A 16,931-nucleotide genomic window follows, 5' to 3' on the forward strand; every position below is an offset into this window, starting at 1 on the left:
AAATTCCCCCAAAGTTTTCGCTTGGTATTTAAAGANTTTGATACTTTATTCCCGTCGTTGAAAACACAACTCACAAATGTCATCAATACTTTTTGAAAAAAGTCAGTGATAGAGAATCATAACAAAAAGTCTGTCTATTATTTCGATTCAATTAAAATAGCATTTCCATAATTAATATTTTAGTAACTACTGTTATACATTTGGGAATCGTGTAAAAGATTTCTTTCGAAAGAAACTCATTTCAATTACACTTGGAGGATTGGGGGTTTCTGGGGAATTCGTAAAAAGTAAACAACTGCATACTGATACACTCACAGTCTGCTAGACATTAATATGGTAATATTTACTCTTCATCTTTGATTCTTTCTTCAGTGATTAGATTGACACGCGCGATAAAATTTCTATTATTGGTCTTCAGAGGTTAATATATTCTTTGAAAACTTAACCTCTGATACTCAGGGTATGATTTGGCCTCATATCTTATTTTGCCGAAGCCATCTGAAAATGAGCCGTTGTCGGCTTGTGTTGTCGACACAATGTGAAAAATAAATTAAAATGGGTGCGAGTCAAAACCATAAAAGTACATCAATTTTTAATGTCAGAATTCAGAAGCAGCCAACGAGCCTATTTCCCCGAAAGAGAGAGCTCTTTTTTTTAAAAATGGGGAAACAGATCCGATTTTCTAAGAAAGACCTTTTCCTTAAAATTATCTGTCTCCCTGCTCCAGCTGATGATGTCATCAGAGAGAAACAGATCAATATTTCTAGGAGATGACATAATAAATTGGGAAACAGATATCTGTTTCCGAAAAATATGATACTGCATTGGAAACAGATTGAACTTTCTGGGGGAAAGCAGATATCAATCACAAAAAGCAAGGGAAACAGATACCCTATTCCTTATAAGCTTGGGAGAACAGATCAAAGTTTTAATTCTGAAAATTGTGGAAACAGACCAAATTTTTGAAACTTTTGGCCTACAGATCAAATTTTTCCAGGAAGGCTATGTCTGGGAAACATCTGGGAAACAGATGTTTAACAATTTAGCAGTCCTCTAAAACACACATTACAGTGTATCCAGCTAAAGGAAGACCACATGCCGTGGGTCGGACCATATGAGTGCCCCCGGGGGTCCTGTCCGCACATATCTGTTATTCTCCAACCTGCACACCTAGTTCTTCTAGGGCAACCAAACAATGAGTGTTTTGGTTGTTGGTTTTTAACAAAATTATATAACATCGAACTGTGACAATTATCTGGACACTTGAGAATTGTTGGAATTGGGGATAACCTTTTCTTTTGAAGTAAATACAGCTTTAAGGTAGATGGGGCCCCGTCTACTCACGATTTTTTCTGAACTCGATAGTAGACGGGTAGTTTTGGACAAAAATTTTTACAATTTTTTGTTGAAACGCTTCTGATTGGCCGATTATGTCTATTGTTCTCCCGAAAAATTTATGCAACAAAATTCTGATTGGCCAGTTTTCAAACGGTTTCTTTTTGGTGGCAAATTCAAAATCTCCAATTCTACCATACTAATTTTTATCTCATGTGAGCTTTGTGAAATGGAGTAAAAATTTGTATGGGTCCAGACTAGCTTTAAGGTTGCAAGAAAGCAGTCAGTCAATATATAATGAATTTATAAAACGATAAAAGGATTTATGAACACCCACACCTTATCAATACAATATGGAAATACTGGTATGCTTAAATCCCATGGATTGAGTTTAAAAGAGAGAAATCTTCAAGTCAAAATTTGGTGTTGATTGCATTAATAGACTTGAAGTTATCGCTGTTTTCAATAATGACGTCATTTGAATCTTACTTATGACGTGTTTTTTTCGATGTATTTCATAACGTCAAAATCAGTTTTTGGTCGATATCTTGAGATTGGCTTAATTTAAATTTTCGGCCCGGCACTTTCCGAAATCCTCTCATTAATACGCTTCTTTTGAGCTATATACGAGAGCTAAGGAACAATGAGAAGCGGTGGAAAAATTGGGAAATAGGTTTTGGACTTTCGTTAACTCACCTGAGCATTTAAAATTCCCTTATTTTAAACTATTCATTAACTCGGTTCCCGAATACCAGATTGTATGTTGATAAGGTTATTTTAATCAAGCCAAAAATCACGAAAAGGACGGAACAACTCGGTTTTTAATAACTCGAAAAAAATAACTCGACCTCAATTTTCACGGACCGAACAAAGAGATAGAAAATAGAGGAGGTTGCACGTTTCTCTTTCTATTATACTATGTTAGTTATGATCATGAATAATTAATGACGGAAGAAAAAAAGAGGGAAAAGTTTACGGAACCGACTAAATTGAGACAATCGGTGTTTCATTCAAAAAGATACTATCGACGCCGTAATAAGGTGTTTGAAAATGAAAGTAGAACGAGCAGAGAGACAAATCAAAAAAATGGTAAAAAAATGGCTACTGTTTTCTTTGACAGCTCGAGTCTTTTGGAAATTTATTCTTAGATATTAGCTCTCTTGAAATATACTGTTCACTTTCTCACGTTCGAAAGAAAGGTTTACTTCAATGAGAGTCTATATAGCTGCAAATAAGGTAAGCTAAGTATAGGGAGAAATCTAGCACCAGTTGTCCATTTTAGCTTTTTTATGAGCTAAAAAATGTATATTTTTCTACAAAAATCATAATATATTTTAATCATATAATAAACTATCATCAAAAGATAAATATCTACTAACAAATGTATTGAGATTGATAATTTTAGATCAGTTTGGACTGGTTTGGAGAGAAAAGAGAAGATATGCAGATATAAGATGATCATAAACTTTAAGAGATTATAAACTTCAAATTTTTCACCTCATGCCACAGACTGTCACAAGTGTGAAGGTAAGAGGTATCCTTTCTGTCTGTATGTATGTGTATTTACTTTTTCTGCTTTATTAGTTTTTGAAACTTCACAAAAAACATTTGGAAATCCAAATCAAATCCAGCTAAAATCTAACAAAACAATTGAATAACAATAATTTAACAATAGAAAAATCAGAACGACCTGCCCATAAGTTGAGGTTGAGGTTGGCTGACTAAGACGACCACCCAAAGTGTAAAATCCAGGATATTCGACAAGCAGCTCTTGCATCAATGAAGTGAATGTCTTGACTAAAGATGAAAAGTGAAAAAAGTCTGAATGAAAGAATAAAAGACGGAGAAAGTGTTGGTTTTCTATTTTGAAAAAAAACCTCCAGAACATGCAAAGCCAGGAGCACTCACAGAAACATTGATTGCTTAAAAATTAACATTGTACTATTTCATACTAAAAAAACTTTGAATGCAAAATCATTACAAACCTGTAGTTTGCAGCCCTTCAACAGTTTGAATAGCCAGGTACAGTCTCCTTTTTTCTTTCCTCTTTAGCAAGCCAGGTGTGGAAAGTGCCTCTGTTTTCCCACCTTTCAAAAATGTATTCGTCAGCCACTAAAATGATAAAAAGTTATAATTTGGTCACAAGGTCACAACACACAAGTAAACTGTCAACATTATCTCTTATCAAATAAAAAATGCTCCTTTAAAATCATGAGATTTCATTTCACATATTGTATAATATGGAGTAGAATTATCTGGATAATAGTAACACCTAACCCTTCCCTTGAAGGGAACTAGCAGGTGGTGAGAATACCTACAAAAACTAATCCCATTGAAGAATATAGGATAAAAATGACGAAACGTTTGTCTTTTGTTTTTATGTACTGTCTAGAAAAATTATTTAAAATTTCTGTTTATATCAAGCTAGTCATCAAACTAAAATCAGACTAAGAACAAGCAGACTTGTAGCTATAGACTAAATTATTTCAATGTCATGGACAACAACTGAATACATCATATCATGGGATTTTTATTGTCATAAAAAGCCAGGATTTTTATTGTCATAAAAAGCCATTTTATTTCAGACAGACCTAATTCTCAGACTTCACCTAGCATGGTCAAAAATAAGAAGGAAAAATATAAAAAATGATAACTGTTGTATAATCGTATGCTTAGTAACATAAGCAAAATTTTTGAGTTAATATGGAAGTCACCTGAGCTGCAAGTTTAAATGTCATCCTATTTAGTCGATGTGTTCTCTTCTTAATTTGATCATGTAAAGCCCTGAGATTATGGTATTCTCGAACTCCCAGAGTTGTACCACACGGATCCAACTGATCGAGTGTTTGTCCAGCTAAAAGGAAAGGAGACCTTACAATTTCAATCATTTTTTTGAATTTCAACACCTGGTAGTGATAATACTATTTCAAACAAATCATCATTAATAATATCTAAGGTATATATCCTCTGGAAATAATAGACAAACCATTGATTTACAAAAGTTTTTGGTGCTTCTATTTCCATGAGAGTTTTCAAAATTGTTTTGTACTCACAAATGAAATAGAGCTTTCTATCCAAAGCACATCAGATTAATACTGAAGAAATGGACTTTATCTTCCTTATTCTTTGAGTTTATAAAATGAACGGTTTATCAATGCTCCATCAGATACCAAACACCTGACCTTCAAACTCAATATAATTCCAACACTTTAACAGCTCCCAGACTACAGGAAATAACTCATCACTTGAAGCAGATGCAGTAGGGAAAAAACAAAAACAAAAGTAAATCCAGTGTAGATACCTCGTAAGTAGTACAATAAAAGCTAAAACATGTGAGGCCGATTGTCTTGCTTGTTGGCCCTCCTCATAACATTGCCTTTCCAACTTACAGATTTCCTCATTTATTTCACCCAATAACAAAATATAAAGTCTTCAGCATCAATAATTAGACAAGCCACACGGTCTCTTGTTAATATTGTGAAATTTTCTCTCCATCAACAAAATCTGCGAAACCACCAGTATCAATACCTGGTGTTGCTTTAACACGCTGAGTTGAGTTATGGTTGACTTTCTATTTCTTCCTACTTTTTCAGCTTGGGTGCTTCTGGGTGTCTTTCAACGCTGATTCAAACTTCGTACAAACAACTCTACACTTTTCACAGATTTTCTCAGGATGAAAATCATCAGAATCATTAATATAACATCAACTCTCAAAGCATTGAAAGCATCAAAAGAAGTTGCCTCTTTAAGTTTTCTTCGGTCTTACTTTTTATGATGAATTGGCTTATCATGCACCGGCCGCATAATAATCTCTACACTACGTTTTTACTAAGCCAAACCAAAGGGTAGGTTTGTTCGATGAAATTCAAATTCTTCTAAGAAGAAGAAGACTTCCATCTCTTCCTTCAGTAATAAAAAAAACAAATCAAGAAGCAAACTTTTCGAAATTTAATGCCAGAGTGAAAGACAACAAGAACCTGAACCTAGTCAGTCGAGTTGAGTACATGAAAAATGGGCTGAACTCAAAGAGCCAGACCACAGTGAAAAGAGCCAGACCACACTAGAAACTTCAGATATACATACCTCAAGGCATCCTCTACCAAGGAAAATTATTCCCTATTTGAGAAAAAATGTCCATCTTTTCGATTTCGAGTGATTTCCATCAGTAGGTGCTATTAGCTACTCAACAAGACAGGCCATCTTTCTTCGATGATAATTTCACTGTATCCTTGGTCAAAACGTAAACAAGTCATTTGATTGGTTGAAATAAATATATCCAAAAGCATTTGAGATGTTTTAAACAATGTAGTACTTGCTGTAGACGTTGTTTTAGTCATAACTCGAATAGACATAACAAAAATAACAGCAGAAAAATCACCGCTTCGACCCGCCATGTTTGCTTCCTTCTCGATTGGCGGCATAACTCAGCTCGCGTCAAAGGCGATTTTTCTTTGTTGCAAAACAAAGGAAATTGAATAGAAAACAAGAGTCGCCCGGCTTTAAAGCAGTTGCGTGCAACCTCCTCTATTTTCTATCTCTTTGGTGTGATACTCAAGGTTGACTCACAGTAGTGAAACTCTTTCGCTAGAGAGGGGTACGCAGGATATCAGGGGGGATCGGGTTCAATAATCCGAAATGATAAGCCGTCGTCGAACATAGAGGTCGTCGTCGCCGCGCATAGAGGCCGTGGTCGGACATAGAGGTCGTCGCCGGACATAGAGGTCGTGGTCGGACATAGAAGTCGTCGTCGTTCATAGAGGTCTCAGCCCAATTTTTTCCGGTCTTTATTTTATAAGTTCTGGTCTGGAAATTTGACAACACAGTCTTCAAAATAACACCTTATCGTATTTGTGTATAGCAAAGTCACGGCAGAACGTCGTCTTCTTCGATAACATAGAGGTCTTGGCCGGACATAGAGGTCGTCGTCGAACATAGAAGTCTTGGCCGGACATAGAGGTCGTCGTCGAACATAGAGGTCGTCGTCGAACATAGAGGTCTTGGCCGGACATAGAGGTCGTCGTCGAACATAGAGGTCTTGGCCGGACATAGAGGTCGTCGTCGAACATAGAGGTCTTGGCCGGACATAGAGGTCGTCGTCGAACATAGAGGTCTTGGCCGGACATAGAGGTCGTCGTCGAACATAGAGGTCTTGGCCGGACATAGAGGTCGTCGTCGAACATAAAGGTCTTGGCCGGACATAGAGGTCTTGGCTGGACATAGAGGTCTTGGCCGGACATAGGGACATAGAGGTCGTCGTCGAACATAGAATTCGCCGGGGCGGTTCGCATCAACGAAGGCGGTTTATCTGGCGGGGTGGTTCTTGCTCAGGGTGGTTTTTGCGAAGCGAATATACATGAGCGAAGCAGTTTTGCTATCGTGTGCATGTACCTTTAAATTCTATATACCAGGGGAGCGCCAAGGAAAACTTGATGTGCGTTTTCTACGGTACCGAAAACATCATTTCGATCCATCAGGCGGCACTTTCTCATACATTTCTATCCATCGCTTCTGTAAATTTGGAACAATTGGTTTTTAGTGTAGAGGATGTATACCAGATCTAAATAGTTACGGAGTTAATCTTCGGGCGAGTTTCTGTTCTGATTATCTCCCTAATGTTTAAATTAAGAAATTTAAAGAAGAGATCGGAAAATCAGCGCGGGCTGGAAGTGTTCAAGAAGCGTTCAAATGCTCGTTTTTCAAGAAGTCGTTGCATTGACTCGGGCAAAGACTTTCGAATGTTGACTCTGAATTCGAATGTTGACTCTCTCTTTGAAAAATAAAATCATTGTTGTTTTGAAATTGAAAAGAGGCGGTGCTTGATGAAAAGAAATGAAGAAAGCAGCTGAACTGTGGAATGAGAAAGAAAGAAGATGGAATTTTTATTGTTTCATCAACAGGACAGCAGCCTCAACGGAGTTGTTGCCTCGTTGCAAAAAGATGTTGAAAGCTGAAAAATGAACTGTATTATGATGGTGGGAGAACCATTCCTTGGATGATTGGATCTTGATTCTTGGTAGTAGAGAGCACAACATGAATTTGGACTTTAAGTATGTTTTGAAATGGGAAAAAAGATAATATATTTTGGATATGGCTAACCTGGAAAAATTAATTCCTCCCCTTATTGAGTGGAAGAAGAACTGTTTGTTTGTTGTTGTTTTTTAAATTCTGGCTTGTTCGACCCTCGCTCGATGATGTGGACTCCGCGGTTGTTGTTTGTTGTTTATGAATACGCATTGGTGGTCAGAGAAATAGAACATTGACATGTTATTGTATTTTAAAGGATTTTATTGTTGATAATGATAATGGTAATGACTTGTAAAATGTCAAAATACATCGACAAAACTTGACATTATTTTTATGATGCACTTTAACTGTTTTAAATTTCTGTGCTACAATTAATACAGCCTACAGTCGAGAAAAAAGGCACAGATTTTTTTTTGTTTGCTCCTGTTTGTCACAAGAAGAAATTGTTTTACTGTTTTAGACATCAAATTTTTGTCCAATTCATCATCATTTGCATGTGTATTTTACAAACTGGTCCTAATTTGCTTAGCCTTAGATTTTACGTCTCAGGACTGAAAATTACTTTTGAAAATTAAAACTTATTAAAAGGTACAATAGTTTCGGAAAATTTTACAAACTGGTCCATTTAGTACTAAATATCACCTAGAACCGTTTTTCGGTATATTTTGCCTTAATTTAAATTTAAACTGAATTTCCAGGGTGCTTTCCTATTTCAACAAATAGGAAATAGGTGGCTGAACTAAAATTTTGAAAATCAACTTATTGGTAAGCCCAGGAAAAACAGCGGATTGATCTAGAAAAATACTTGCGGTACACATTTTTTATAAGCAACCGGGTTGCTAAGGGCTCAGGCCTCAAAATGGCCCAAAAAAATTAAGCAATTTGCTTAGCAATCCTGACGCCTCAAATCCAAATTAGCAACTTTTTTTCCTCAGCAATAAAAAAAACTCGGGCACAATTTTAGAAGAGAGCCTTGCAAACATTCGAAAGATGCCTTTACTGTCCATTTAAATTGAAAAATTGTCGAACAATTCAAAATTGTGCTTTTCAACTATTTTAAGTTTGAAAATCTTTTGCCCTCCTGGATTTCGAAAAATCCTTAGCGAAAAATGGAATTGTTTTTTAAAAAATTTGTAGACTAGGAGCTATTGACGCAAACGCCATTTTGACCAAAATTTCAAAATAACAAAAAAAACTTTTTAGAGTTGAAAACGAAGTAGCCAAGCAATCTCGACGCTCGCTTGCTTCTTACTTCTTACTTCGCGCTCGATGGCAATTTCAAGACATCGAGTAAGAAGCATTAGCGAGCGTCGAGCTTGCTTGGCTAAAAACGAAGCGAAGAAGCAACAGAAATGCCTACAATGACTTATATTGAAAAAATCATCACCCCATTCATTGATCATTGATTAATTTCCAAAACATCTGAAATCTTCCAGACGACTTTAGAGTCTGGCTGGGCAGAATAAAAATCAGAATGGCCACTTATCTGCGTCATCCAGTCTATCAAAAAGCTCTAAGTGACCTCCAGGCTAATGATCCCGTTGTTCGACGGCGACTTCTATGTCCGGCCAAGACCTCTATGTTCGACGACGACCTCTATGTCCGGCCAAGACCTCTATGTTCGACGACGACCTCTATGTCCGGCCAAGACCTCTATGTCCGGCCAAGACCTCTATGTTCGACGACGACCTCTATGTCCGGCCAAGACCTCTATGTTCGACGACGACCTCTATGTTCGACGACGACCTCTATGTTCGACGACGACCTCTATGTCCGGCCAAGACCTCTATGTTCGACGACGACCTCTATGTCCGGCCAAGACCTCTATGTTATCGAAGAAGACGACGTTCTGCCGTGACTTTGCTATACACAAATACGATAAGGTGTTATTTTGAAGACTGTGTTGTCAAATTTCCAGACCAGAACTTATAAAATAAAGACCGAAAAAAATTGGGCTGAGACCTCTATGAACGACGACGACTTCTATGTCCGACCACGACCTCTATGTCCGGCGACGACCTCTATGTCCGACCACGGCCTCTATGCGCGGCGACGACGACCTCTATGTTCGACGACGGCTTATCATTTCGGATTATTGAACCCGATCCCCCCTGATAGCAGGATGACCATAAGAGACTGCCCAAAAAACATCGACTCGAACTCGAAGTGTGGGCGTTCAAAATAACATACATGATATGATGGGCGCCGTCAATTATTAGAGGGTAGATTCAGAGTATAGTTTAAAGTGAAATTCCCGCGCAAATTTGATTTTTGGACCTAACCGATTGGGTATATCACATTTTGCTCTTTATAGGTTTCAAAACGTTGGGAAATAGAAAAGATTGAACCAATCGTTACGAATCGGGGATTTCACATTTTAACGACGGGGGTTTAACTTAAATACTCCGAACCTTAAGGTACGTATGATAGAAGAAAATCAATAAAATTTAGGGAGAAAAATTTACAATTTAAAATATTTAAAACTTTTTGTTTCTTAAATACAACTCATTACCCTTATACATTTTCTAAACACCTTTTGATATTATATTAACCCCCGTCCGTAACCTATTTTTATCATTCTATATTTTGAAGCGCGTTATTTTAAACGAGGCTGCGCGAGCCCATTCCTCCAGAAAAAAAGATTCAAAAGTTGTCTTGGTTGTGAAAATATTGAAATAAAATAAAATGTGTCTGGTTGGATGTTTTGTTGTATATTTTTTGGTTAATTTCTTTTCTTTGACACGTTTACCATATTTGATTATTGTTCGATCTGCTTTCTATTTGAGAGAGACCAATGCCCTCACTTGTATCGTTGTCCAAATCATGCCTTATGAGTTCCCCTCTTCAGATTTTTCCTCAACAAACCCAGGGATTCAGGCAGATAAAACCTTTAGCTAACAGGCTAAACATAAACTTGCTGCCTTGATTATGCTGGACCTCTTGATCTGTTATCCAGCAGTTGAAGCATTGTTGTTATTGACTGTGGTTGCTTCTTAGAACGCTTAGATAACTTTTTGCGTTTGTGATTTTGGCCCATTCCAGAAAATTTTTGTTACCCCTCGTCAGACGACGTGCATTTTTTAATTTTTTCTAGTCTTGGAAATAAATTTGTTTTCAGTGGTGGTCGGAAATTCCGATAAAAATCTATGTACTTTTGCTATAATGCGTCGGAAATTCCACTCTTTTTTGCCTTTTTTTCAAATGCCTTTGAAATTCATATATTTTTTTCTCTTGCCTTGGTGAAAACTTTTGCCCTCTATAATCCCATGTCGTCCGCCCCCCTGTTCCAGACAAATTCTGGAAGGACCCATTCCCAGACCTGCCAACTTGAGATGTTCATTTTGCTTGAGATAAAAATTTCAAAGCAAAATCCGAATTCATAACCCAGTTTCTCCGGTTTTCTGATATCGGAAATCGGGAAATTTTTCCAAAAAATCAGAAATTTGGGAAATTTTGTTCCGAAAGTTGGAAAATCGGGGAACATTTTTTCCAAAAATCGGAAAAACAAGGAAATTCTTCTTAAAATTTAAAAATGCGTGAGAAATCAAACTTTTCAAAAATTGCGTGAGACAGTCTGGAAATGTGTGAGTCTCACTCTCAATGCGTTAGAGTTGGCACCTCTGCATTCCTACAAGTGAAGGACCTTTTCGTCCCTGGGCTCTGCTGCGGTGATGGCTTCTTCGTAAAAGCGAAAGACACAAATATATTTAGAGGATCCTGCACGTGGGAATAGTGTCAGACCTGGCAGGCAACCTAGTAGGGTTGGGTGTGGTTGTGTCGTTGTGTATCAGATTTTGGCTATTAATTGGGTTATTATCCAGTTAGGGTCAAGGTTTGTGGAGCTCTATCTATCTATCTATCTATATATTTAAGTAACATCAGGCCCGAAGGCCCATTCTCGGTACATTTCGCTTAATATATTCTGGTCTGTAGTTTGTACAATATAAATAGCCGTCAGAAACCCTCTGCTCTCTTGGCATGAATCCGTTGGGTAGTGGTTAGAGCGTTGGGTTTCTGATCATCAGAACTTTGCATTTTGTAGGTTCGAATCCCACAGGTGGCAATCTTTCAGAAAAACATTCAAACAGTTGAAAAACATAGAAAATAACTCACAAAGTCCCAAAAAGTTAGAAAAACCAAGAGCAAAAGAGATTGGCAATGCAAAATGTTTTAAAAAACACTAATTTTTCAAAAGGAGGCATGTAAGGATCAATTGTATTATACATTGTATTTTTAAAATGGTCAAGCAGTATACTGCAGGGGGCCATCCATATAGTACGTACGCAGTGAAGGGGGGAGAGGGGGGTTAGCAAAAGCGTACATCTATTGTTTAAATGACATCATTTCTATTGTTCTCTGCGTACAAGGGGGGAGGGGGTATCAAATTTTTGGAAAATCTTTGCGTACGTACTATATGGACGGCCCCCAGTATAGAATAAAACTCTGCTCCTATACCAAGATTACGGGATTTGTACTGTAGTGTGGACTGATTGGACTGATTTAACTTTTATTTTCTATTTCAATGCAACATCTTAGCAACAGGTGATGGCTTCTTCATAAAAGCAAAAGAGGCATACAAATATATTTTTCCAATTCGCCATGTGGGAATAGTGTCAGGACCTACAAGCAACCTAGTAGGGTTAGATACGGGTGTGGTTATGTATCAAATTGGATAGGATTTGGGTTATTATCAGTTAGGGTTAGGGTTATTATCAGTTAGGGTTAGGGTTGGAGCTCGTAACAAGCACTCTTTTGCAATTTTCTCTTAAAATAGTATGGTCTGTAGTTTGTACTTAATATAAATAGGCGTTAGAAACGATTTTCTGGCATGAATTCATAGCGCAGTGGTTAGGGTGTTGGGTTCCTGATCAGCGGAACTTTACATTTAGTGGGTTCCAATCCCATCTGTGGCGATCACTCGGTAAGTCAATCAATCAGTTGAAAACATAAAAAAAATTCACAAAGTCCCAAAAAGTTAGTCCTCGTTATTAACCTTTACCACGTTTTAAGCTATAGCCGAGGCCGTAAATATACGTTTTTCGTGCGGTTTTAAGAAAAGCCGCCCTACCACCTTAAAGACGCCTTTAAATCCCGGGAAATGTCTTATAACGGAGAGAAAATGTAAACAAACTATTTTCAATAGTTTGAAACCACCTACTTTCGATTTTAACTGTCACAACAAACTGGAAAATCAGGCAAAATATTCTTTTGGAAATTATGAGCTCATTGACTGCTGTAACTAACTTTTTATGTTTATTTAGTGGAAAATGGTTTGTTTTATTGGTTGGAAATGTTATGTATTGCTTGTTTGTAGTTTAGTCAGTGTTTGAGGTAAGTTTCTGCCTCCTTATTCTTTAGTATGACGGTACATTAAGGGTGAGGACTGGAGGCTTGTCGGCCGTCATCGACCGTCACTGAAACCCAAGTTAAGGCTTTTGATAAGGCTGGAAAGAGTTTCAAAGTGTATATACTATGTTATTTCTATTGCTTTCATGCTGGTTGATGATAGGAAAGTCATTTTAGCTGTTTTTAGTGAAATGTTCTCCCCACTTTTTTTTTAACCGGAACTTAAAATTTTGAAAAATATGACAAATTGCGTTTTGAATTTTTTTCAACTCTAAGGCAGAAGACTACTGTGTCACCATTGATAGAGGAAAATCCTTTATTTTAACATTTTTGGAAAGCAGGATAGTTGGGCTTTCCAGAATGGGCTTCTTTTTTTGAATTGGTTTAGTAGATCAAAAGTTATGACGGAAAGCGTAAAACTGTCATTTTTCCCAAAACAACAAGACGTGCACGGGGTGAAGTTCCCAGAGAGAAGGCGTGGTAAAGGTTAAGCATTAATTAAATTTTTGAAATATTTTATTGCTCTTAACATTTTATTTATTTATTTATTCATATCAGGCCATTTTTCATGCCCTTTAAGCGTCCGGTTGTCGGACGCTGCCCCTCTTGAAGCTACTAAAATATTGGTAAAAAGAGCCTTTTTAGTGGAAAAACACTGTAAAAGTGCCGTTTTTAGCCACCAACGGACGCTGCCTTGCCTTTCTAAAATATGGCCTGCATATTCCATTTTTTTAAACAAACAAATGTACGGATAATGGGTCCTAGGACCTTTTAGTATGAAATATATAGATAGATAGATAGACAGAAAAACTGGAGACTGAAAAAGTACAAAATAAGTCCAGATGTGTCTTTTCTCTTTATGAAGAAGTCACAACCTAAGCAACAGGTTGCTTGCCCATAGTTACAGGGGTGCAAAAAATCAAACATAGAAAATTTTTCAAATTCCCCATTTTGATTAAACCAATAAAAAGTAAAACTTTTGTACATTTTCACTTTTTTGCATCAATTCTTTGATATGAAAATATTTAAGATTTTTAAAGTTCTTCTTTTATTCAATGATTTTTTACAGCACTCTGTTGACAATCTATATAAACTCTGTTGACAATAAATAAATTTGACGTCAAACAGAAAGGTTCTTCGTTTTTCAAAAAAATGGAGAACTTTCAATAAAATTTCAAAAAATGGAAAAAACAACCAAATTTTGACAAAAATTGGCATCACCTGACAAGAACCTGACCCTTGATGAAGATGAGATTGACAACAACCGTTGTACTAAGCATAATTTGCATTAAAGATAATGAAAAAATGAAGATTCAAGTCAAAAATGTCAAAGAATGCTAGACTTAACACCAATGCCAAGGACTTACAGGCAAGATGATCTAATCCAGAGCCAATTTTCCGTCCTGGAAAAGAAGCTATCCACCAAAATTGAAGAGACAGTGAATGCTAAGATTTCAAAAGTTCAAGTGGCAAAAGAACCAAAAAGTTTTGCCGACGCTGCGAAAATAAGGCAGTTACTTAGAAGGGAGAAAGTCAAAGAATAAAGCGAAGACCAGAGAAAGCTATCAATAGATGCAAACCATCATCCACGCAAACATCATCCACGCAAACATCGTCATCAACGGGGTGCGTGAAAAAGAAAATAAAGAAGATATCAATTTTGTGAACAAACTTTTCAATGATGTCAACGTAAAAACTCAACCAACCTTTGTCTTTCAAGTTGGAAAACAATAAAATGGTGTGCGCCCAATCAAAGTCGCATTCAAAGACAGCCATATAAAATACCGCTTCATGAAGAAGTTGACTGAACTAAGACAGCACGAGAAATACGTAAAATTGAGCATCACTGACAATATAACGAAAATGGAGAGAGAGCAAATCAAAGAATGGAAAAGAAGAGCAGACAAGATTAATAAAGCCAAGTCGAATGAAGATTTCAATTGGAGGGTGCGGGAAGTCCTCGTGACAAACTGTACCTTTAAAAAAAGATTTTTTGTACAAGATTGGTTTAGAGGCTCTCGTGTGCCTGGACTGTAATTCTTTTAATAAATAAAAACATAGGGTCCTCCAGGCTTCAGGTACCCCCAATAAAATTAGGTTGCCCCAACGATTTAAGTACCCTCCAAAGTTGTTTGGATTCTTAGGTAGCCCCCAGGATTTGGTACCCCCATTGAATTATTTTTTTTAGGTACCTAGAGTACCTTAGTACTCATTTTCACTCCATTTATTTAAAATTATCACTCCTTAAGAAAGGCCACTCTCTCGATTAAAACATCACACAAGTTTATTGCTCAATACTACCTTATCTATCTTATCTAAGTTTATCTTTCCAATCACCCTTTGATCAAATATCAACCTTTTACACGTTTAGCCATCACAAATTAACATTAATGAAAATAACTTTCTGACTTTGGCAAAGTCATAAAAACTCTCTACACCACACCTCACTTCACAATATGTTTTATGGCTCACAGGAACTCCGCCTAAGATGTCCTCATTGACATCTTACCCTTTTCCAAAAATGCAATATCGTTGAATTTTAATCTCCTGGGGTTACTGTGAAATGTGGAAAATGATAAAAACAAAGGGTTTGGTTGAAAATTGAGAAATTGAGTAAAGTTAAGAAAACTATCTCACACAGAAAAAACAGCCTCCACTCTCACTGACGAGATTACAGGTACCCCCAACCATATCAGGTACCCCCTGAAAGTGGGAATACTTCCTGGTACCTGGCTTTTTTGGGATCTTTTAGTTTTTAGGTCCCCCCACTTAAGTGGGGGGGGGGGGTTTACGCCATGAATAAATAAATCTAACTCTTGCATTAAATTTCTGCTTGCTTCAGAGAAATGAAGATGAGAAATAGTCTACATCTTAGGATCACAGATTGAAACAAATAAAAAAGGTTTTATAAAGGGTAAGATCTTACAGCCGCCCCTTGTGCAAGGCACTGAGTGGCCACGTGTGCCAAAAAGTAGGGACGTGTGAAATACGCAAATCTCATTGGTGGAGGTTTGATAAATAGTCTGCAAAGGAGCGCTGTGAAGTAATCAGTAAAAGAGACCACTTTGGTTTTTGTTGCAGATTTCGATATAAATTTCTTAGAGGGATTATTTGTCAATGTGTTGTGTCAACTTCTCAGCATTGTATTCTTGCAAAGGGAAAAATAAAAGGGAGTTTCTAATCCTGGTATAGGAGTTTAAGTCTAGACTGTCAAGCCAGTGATTTTGGTAGACCTAGCAGCCATTTTACAAAATGAAACTTGCTGCACACACAAAACAGTTGAAGTATTTTTTGTAAAAAATAGAAAATTCATTCTATACCATTCCCTTTCTGATGGCAAAATAGCCTCAATCTAATCTCAACATGATTTCCCCTTTTGCGGGTTACTTTCTAAAAGTCTGTTTTGGGCCAAATTTATGGAAAACAGGAAAACTTTTCAGTGAAAATCATGAAATCAGGCACAAAGCAATCTGCTATCGGATTCAAAATATCGATAACATTTATTTTTTGTAGAAATATTTATCATTCAACAAAAACTATATTTGTTTTATCCTTATTGTATTCATGATCTGGTCCTACAGTCTAAACTTTAGGTCTGTAGCACCACTACAGTTGGAATTATGGTAATTCCAATTTGGGGGATCTGAGACGGGATTTCTAGGGATTTTGAGGGATCTGAGATTTAACGAAAGTGCTCTGTTTCAAGAAACCTTATTATAGTTTTCTGAAATTTTAGATTTTATTCTATACCGCACATCAATTGCACTATATACACAAATTTCCATTAAAACTCGACTTATTAAAATACACGAGTCAAAGTTTCCCCGATTTTTCATACTTCCATCACCAGATCACCGTAGCAGTCCTAGCTTATTCTTGTGCGTGCAGGATTTTTCAGAATTTGAAGGATTAGCTGGGATCTTGACTCCATCACTCATGAAGCTGTACATTTACAAGCAAAAAATAAAACATTCTTCACCTGGAAAATTTTGCGTTTTCGTTTAGTATCTCTTTAAACAAAATTAAAACCTAACCAGAAAGATTTTCCCATTTGTGAACCATGTTCTGGAAGCTCTTCCCAAATTCAGAACAATCTTCCCATTCGGGGTAGTGGCAGGGACTGTCAGGGAAACTTCTAAAAAATCAAAAATGTATGACTGTATGAATTCACAAGTTCCTAATTCAAATTCTCTCAGAAAATTTCACCCAATCTAGTTAATATTTTT

General features: G+C 36.8%; 1 long non-coding RNA gene across 2 annotated transcripts; it reads right to left on the reverse strand.

Moving 5' to 3' along the window:
• Positions 1–2,828: 2,828 nt before the first annotated feature.
• On the reverse strand, positions 2,829–5,815 carry LOC136800715 (uncharacterized). Of its 2 annotated transcripts, none has more exons than XR_010845751.1 (4): positions 4,637–4,781; positions 4,050–4,189; positions 3,321–3,447; positions 2,829–3,132 (listed from the first exon to the last, which is right to left on the reverse strand). It is a non-coding gene; the product is annotated as an uncharacterized lncRNA (long non-coding RNA). The 2 variants fall into 2 exon arrangements; XR_010845750.1 differs by lacking the exon at positions 4,637–4,781 and adding an exon at positions 5,419–5,815 and having other exon boundaries at positions 2,830–3,132.
• Positions 5,816–16,931: the final 11,116 nt, after the last annotated feature.

Source organism: Clytia hemisphaerica, unplaced genomic scaffold, assembly GCF_902728285.1.
Source record: "Clytia hemisphaerica strain Z4C2 unplaced genomic scaffold, Clytia hemisphaerica genome assembly, whole genome shotgun sequence".
Lineage (NCBI taxonomy): Eukaryota > Metazoa > Cnidaria > Hydrozoa > Leptothecata > Clytiidae > Clytia > Clytia hemisphaerica.